This window comes from Gymnoscopelus microlampas (assembly GCF_963454915.1).
Source record: "Gymnoscopelus microlampas genome assembly, chromosome: 16".
Taxonomy (NCBI): domain Eukaryota; kingdom Metazoa; phylum Chordata; class Actinopteri; order Myctophiformes; family Myctophidae; genus Gymnoscopelus; species Gymnoscopelus microlampas.
The window spans coordinates 9,810,261-9,817,765 of NC_139953.1; positions in this window are offsets into that span (position 1 = coordinate 9,810,261).

Genomic DNA, 7,505 nt, shown 5'->3' on the forward strand with positions numbered 1-7,505 from the left:
GCCGTTTCTTTTATCACAACAATGAAGTATTGTATGAAAGAAAGGCCATTATACTCTCAGATACCGGACACTTACAGTCCATAGACGTTTATGAGTTGTGGAAGTGAACTAAAGAAGTGACAATGGCTGCTGTGACTTTGGCAGCCGCTTCGTCCATTAGAGAGACTAAAGAATTAGCTGAACGTACTACTAGACGAAACCCTGCAACACAAGAAGTATCTGCAGAACTAATCAGTGGTGGTCAAAGTCAAGCTCAGTACTTGAGTCAAAGTATACTCCTGGTCAGATGTTACTCAACGACAACTGAATGTTGCTCTGTCAAATTTGTACTTACTGGAGTACTTAAGTATTCAAAAGTATATGCTTTAAAAAACGACTTGAGTAGAGTGTTCAAATGGAACCAAATGGACCCGTAAGGGTCCATGTTCCATTTGAACACTCTCAGAGTTACAGACCTGTTATGGTCATTCAGGGCTAGTTCTCTATGTGTTTCTGGTAATATTATTGTCCACTCATTTTGTAAGTCCGTGGCAAAAATAGAATTTTGACAAAAATGACCACCACAAGCCATCATGGTGGTGACCTCTGGCCACATGTTGTGGGCCTGTATCTGCTATTTTCACCAAAATGTTCCTGAATAGATTAGGTTAAGTGTGTGTACGTGTATGTGTATCTGAATGGGAGATGAATCATTCAGTTCCACAGGGTACATGATATATGATCTGGTGTGTGTGAATGTGCGCGCGCGTGTGTGTGTGTGTGTGTGTGTGTGTGTGTAGTGTGTGTGTGGCGTCCTGTGGGAGCAAGGGGCCATGCGGTGTGTGGGGGTCTGAAGGCGTCGGACGGGCGGTGAGCTGAAACCAGCCCAGAATAATACACCACTTCCTCCTATTCTCTGTGTCCACACACACACACACACACACACACACACACACACACACACACACACACACACACACACACACACACACACACACACACACACACACACACACACACACACACACACACACACACACACACACACAAACACTCACAAGAACAAGACAAACTCCGGTCATGTTCTCCTGTTCCAGCAGGATTTCCGAGTTACAGCCCGGCGTACCCCCAGATATTACACTCCTCAGACACACACACAAACACGTGCACACAAACACACACACACACACACACACACACACACACACACACACACACACACACACACACACACACACACACACACACACACACACACACACACACACACACACACACACACACACACACACACACACACACACACGCAGATATTTGTCTCAGTGGAGACACAGAGTGTTTCCTGTCATACGATGACCCGGCTTGTCCACACTGACCCCTGACACTAATAAAGGACCTCTGATATCATAAACACACACACACACACACACACACACACACACACACACACACACACACACACACACACACACACACACACACACACACACACACACACACACACACACACACACACACACACACACACACACACACACACAAACACACACACACACACACACATACAGTGGAAATTGTGAACTGTGTATTACAGTATTGTTTTGGTCTCTTGGCCTCTAATACTGTATGCGCTGGCCAATGATATTACGATAAACGACACAGTAAAATCCTCAAGTTTAATTTAACTCAGAGATTGTACAAATGTAACCAAATGAAGTTCCATTTGGGTACAACTTTTAACCGTTTGGTTACAACATGATTACATTTTGTACACTTTCTGAGTTACAAATGGATAAATGATCATCGAGGATTTTACTGTGCATGGAGTGTTACAAACCCCAATCTATTACATTTTAAATTTGAGTTCAACACGTTTTTTTCCCCACCATTTTGCTTATTTATTTATTTATTTGTAGAAGTTGTTCAAGTACAACAACTGGAGATAAATTGCAAAAGGCCACTTAGTTGTCTTAAGCTTCTATTTGCTGTCATAACAGAGCAGTCTTGTGTGTCTCTATGAAAGTTAACTCACTGAAGTAAACTCAAATGAAAGCTAAAACCTTTAATTTCATTTACTTCTTTTTTTTTGGCCACATTTCAGTTTGTTTTGCCACTTTCCTTGGGAGCTGAAACATTGTCCTTGTTTGTTGTATTGATGGCAAAATTGTGTTCTTGACTTCAGAAAATAAGAATCAGGTTGATGTAATGGCGGCCATATAAGAGGTCTTTCAGGTTGACACTTTCATGCATGGGGATTGTAGGAACACAGAGAAACAGAGAGAAAGGGGAATACTGTTGTCTTTAGACTGTGATAATAACCATCAACAATAGGCTCTGTGCTAGCCTCGCGTAGCCAGACTATATCACTGCGTGGATATAAGTCTGGTGCTTCTATGAGGACGTTTTTTTTCCAAGGGGGCGGCGGGATCAAAACAATGACTCTCGACGCAATTGGTTAGACCTACAAACCAACTACCAATTACAGTCTCCCATATTTGAATATTTGAATGCTGGGCCCTAATTGGTCACCCCCGTCTTCTGGAGCAGGAAATGGATTCTCTATGGAGCGGTGCCAGACCCAAATCGCAGAGTGCTTTTTTTTTTTGCACTGGCAGATTCGTCTTTTTGATTGATTGATTGATTGATTGAAATTTTTATTAGGCAAAAGAATGTAAAACAACACAGTTACATTTATAAAGCTTTTGTCTAAAAGGTCCGGCCAAAAAAGTCCTTGCGGGCTTGTTTCCATTGGGGTCCTTGAATTAATTTCATAGACATATATAGTAGCAACCAAACAGTTCAAAAATCAACATAAGAATACAGAGGGGAAAAAAATATATACCATTATGTACAAAAAAGGTCATGGGAAAATAATGAAATATATACAAAACAAAACATGATCAAAATAAAAATAAAAAGTGTGTACAAAAAAGGGGGAGGGGGGGGGGTCGTCTGTCTACAGGGAAACTGGTACTAGCTCCTCTTTAGGCCTCCAGAAAGATGAGTTTTTAGGGCTGTTTTGAATGAGCCCAGCGAACTGCATTTTTTGAGGGATGGGGTTAGACTATTCCATTCCTTGGTGGCAGTGCTATAGAAGGAGAATTTGCCCATGTTTGTTTTATGGGTGGGTGTTACCAGATTGTTGTTTACGCTCCCTCTAGTTTTGTGACTGTGGGTGTCACTAACTTTTTCAAGGTACTTATACAGATATGCAGGTATAGGGGGCATTTCGGGCAAATCTGCATTTACAATTTTGAAGACCAGTCCCATTTTTAATTGTATAACCCTGTCTTCCACCCTGAGCCAGCCTAGGCTGGCAAAGTGAGTGGGAGAGAGGTGGGTCATGGGCCCCAGTCCGAGAAGTAGTCGAATCAGTTTGTTTTGGGAGGTTTGAAGCTTAGTCTTCAGTGACACTGAGGTGTTGGAGTACCAAGAGGAGCTAGCATAGTCAAAAAGGGGCTGAATCAGGGCCCCAGAGAGGGTCCTGAGTGCCTGAGGGTTGACAAAAGAGGAAACTCTGCCCATAAATCTGGTTCTCTGGTTTACTCCTTTGAACACCTTTGTTGCCATGCTTTCACCTGTCAGGTGTTTGTCAAGAATACATCCCAAATAGGTAATCTCTTCTTTGCTAGTGATGATTGTGTCATCGACTTTGACCTTGAAGTCATTTACCTTCATTTTACTGAGGGAATGTTTGGTCCCAAATAGGATGGATTCGGTTTTCCCAAGGTGTAGTGACAGTTTGTTATCGGTAAGCCAGGTACGGATTTTTGAGAGTTCAGAGCTGAGAGCTTCCTCGACTTGCAACTTGTCCTCACCCGAAATCAGGAGTGCCGAGTCATCAGCGAACAGGAACAGTTTGCAGTTACAGGCAGCATTCATGTCGTTAATGTATAGAAGAAACAGTAACGGCCCTAGAATGCTGCCTTGAGGAACCCCGCAGCTCACCGGGAGGGATGAGGACATGGTTCCGTTGATGTCAACCACTTGTTCTCTACCCTCCAAGTAAGATCTCATCCAATTTAGTGATGTGCAATCAAAACCAATCGCCCTCAGCTTATCAAGTAGAATTTCGTGGTTTACAGTGTCAAATGCCTTTTGGAGGTCCAGCATGACCATGCCGCAGTATTTGCCCGAGTCTACCTCACGTTTGATGTGATCGGTCTGGTCCCAGGCTAGCTCTGTGCATGACTGCAGTCCTGGCTTTCCAGAAGGTGGCAGACCCTTGTCCTGTTTCAGTCCATCTTCCTTCATTTGATTGGCTCGACAGCAGATTTGAAGCGGAATTATGAAACTTTCATGTGTTTCCGGTTCAAATTGGCTGGAGAGCCAATCAAACAAGTCTTGGGGAAAATTAACCGTAACAGGAAACGGGTATGCCACCTTCTGGAAACCCAGGACAACCACAGTTATGCACAGTAGCCTACCTTTAAGACCTGGAACGCATCTGTATTATTTTTTGATTTGAGCTAAAAAGCATTGTTTTACACTCTGGCTATTAAAAAATAGTAGATATACAAGCTCATAGCGCAGCACCAAGAGCCGCGCTACGAACTTGTAGATCTGCTATTTTTGACAAATCGTGAAAATGTGTGCAAATCTTGAATATATATTTATCTGAATATATATATATATATATTCTTTTGAATTTGTTTTACTCAAATCTTTGCTTCTGGGTGGTCCCTGGAACAAAATGTTTTGAGCTGGGAGTCGGCTGCCAAATACATTTCATTTTGGGGGTCCTTGACATGAAAAGGTTTGATTGAGCACAACTGATATAGAAACATACGTTTTTCAGAATACTGTTGGGATCTAGAAGACATTTGTAAAAATCGGCTTCCGGTCTTAATGGGTTAAATGAAATGCACATTGACGACGTCACGTGATGCTGTCCCTTTAAGAGTCAATGCCAGTTAATAATTTGTCCTACCCAGTGATGTCATCAGAAGGACATTCATTGCCATGACACAAAGAATATGAAAAGTAGCACCAATTCAAAACAAATCATTACAACCAAAATATCCAGTGAACCGCGGACAGCAAAGCGCGGGGGCCAAATCTCTCTTGGGGAATCAGTTACACTGAAGGGCTGGGGCAGAAATACAGTTCAAATCAGTATTCCATGCAAAGCGGTTGCAGAGAGTCCTAATATTTTGTATACTCTGTGTATATTTTTACCAAGCCCTGCACCCTGTCAGCCTATCAGTGGTTCCCAGGGCAGGGGAGTCTGGGAAAAGCACCGTGGAGCCGAGCCAACATCAGCATTACACGTGTTATTGTTCTCCTCCTTCTGCTCCCTTCATCCATCTCCCCCCTCTCTCTCTCTCTCTCTCTCTCTCTCTCTCTCTCTCTCTCTCTCTCTCTCTCTCTCCTCCAAACAAACCCCTCTCTCTCCCTCCCTCTCTCTACCTGCCATGTCTCTCTCTCTTTCTCTCCTCCAAACAAACCCCTCTCCCTCCCTCTCTCTACCTGCCATCTCTCTCTCTCTCTCTCTCTCTCTCTCTCTCTCTCTCTCTCTCTCTCTCTCTCTCTCTCTCGCTCTCTCTCTCAGCTTGATAGGGCCTGTTTGCTGTCCTGTATTCCTAGTCAGTCACCCTGTCCACATAAACTTTCGACCAAGCATAGGGTGGCATGGACCACCCTACACCCAACATTAAGAACATTTAAATAATATTATTAATAATAATAATAAAATAAAGGTTCATTCATAAAGTATTTTCACGTTTTGTAAGTTTGGGTCAAGGTGAGACCCCAAATTTCTCTTTTCGGTCGTGAGCTGAAAGAAGTCCAGATTTGTAGTATCTGGAGTGATACTTTTCTAACAGCTACTCATTTGCTTTCACACTCTGTTTTCTCTGTCTCTCCATCTCTGCTTCTCCCTGCATTGCTAACCCCTCCTCCCTCACAATGGGTACCAGTGGTGGAAGAAGTACTCCAATTTGTGGATCCTTGACATGAAAATGTTTGAGAACCACTGATTTGAAAGACCCCAGATCTCTGATTGTCCCGGACCCCCGTAGGGGGTCCTCAGAGTTACTACAGGGGGGCCGCCAAATCTTTGTGTGATAGGATATTTTTTTTTACACAAACCACTTGACTTGAACCCTATAGAATCCCTATTCTTAGGAGAACTTTAGCCAAAAATAGCCGATCTACAAGCTCACAACGCCTCGCGCTGCGAGGCGTTGTGAGCTTGTAGATCATCGGCTATTTTTGGAAAAGAGGTATAGTTGTAGAGGGAAAATAGAGCAGATCAAGTAAAAAAAAAAGTTTTATCTGAAACAATTTTATACAATATAGTGGGGGTCCCTACTTCATCTCTCTCTCAGCGAGGGGGTCCTTGGTCTGAAAACGTTGAAGACCCCTGGCCTATAGAAGAACCCCCTGATGAATTCTCTCAGGCAGAGCATCTTGTGACCCAGTGGTTGAAAGACATTGCCATTAGGATTATAGTTGTAATTGATTTTGAAGGAGGTTTGGGGCTTTACCAGTAAGAATGCTTGGGATGACAAGAATTCTCTGCCTTCGTCTGGGAACGATGGGGACACACCCACGCACACACGAGATGCACGAGGACGGTGAAACGCATGTCATGCTTGTGTGTGCTCATATACACAGACACGCGTGCACAAGCACGCGTGTCTGTGTATGTGCGCACACACGCACACACATTTTTACTTTACTGGAGTATTTCCCATTTTCAGTACTTTTCCTTCTACTCCACCACATCTCAGAGGCAAATATTGTACTTTTACTCCACTACAATTATTTGAAAACTTTAGTTACTAGTTACTTTTCAGATATAAATTATGATATGATGAATCATACATTAACCACTTTAACCCTATACTTTAACCCATACAGAGGCTATTTGAAAATAGCCGATCTACAAGCTCACAACGCGTTCGCATCGCAACGCATCGTGAGCTTGTAGATCTGCTATTTTCAAACATTTTTGTAATTTTACTTTTGGTACTTTAAGTACATTTTGATGCCAATACTTGGAGTATTTCTATATTGCAGTATTGGTACTTTTACGTATAAGTAAAGAATTTGAGTACTTTTTCCACCACTGCACACACGCACGCATGCAGTGCCTCGTGATGGTGAGTATGAAAAGCACCCACAGCTGCACCAATTAAGTTTCAGACAACATACAGTACTGCACATGTTTACATATTGTCAACACAATGGTTAAAGTTGCAGTAAGTGATATTTTCTTGTTGAGAATAGATCTTAGCTCTATATTCTGCCAGTTATCATTGCTATAGAGTGTTTTTTCTCTAACATGGGGTCTCACTGTCTCTCCAGCTCTTTGAGATTGAAGCCAAGCAGTACATTAAAACAGTTTATGACAAAAAAAATAAGAAAGCTTATTTTTGTGTTCTTTTGTGTTCACTCTTTAATGTTTTCTGTTAGCATATTACCGTGGCTCTGATGTTGTTGTATTGTTGTATTAAAAAACTTCTTTGTTTGTGTTTGTTGTTTGTGTTTGTATTGTACTAGAGGTTCGGCCCACATCTAGT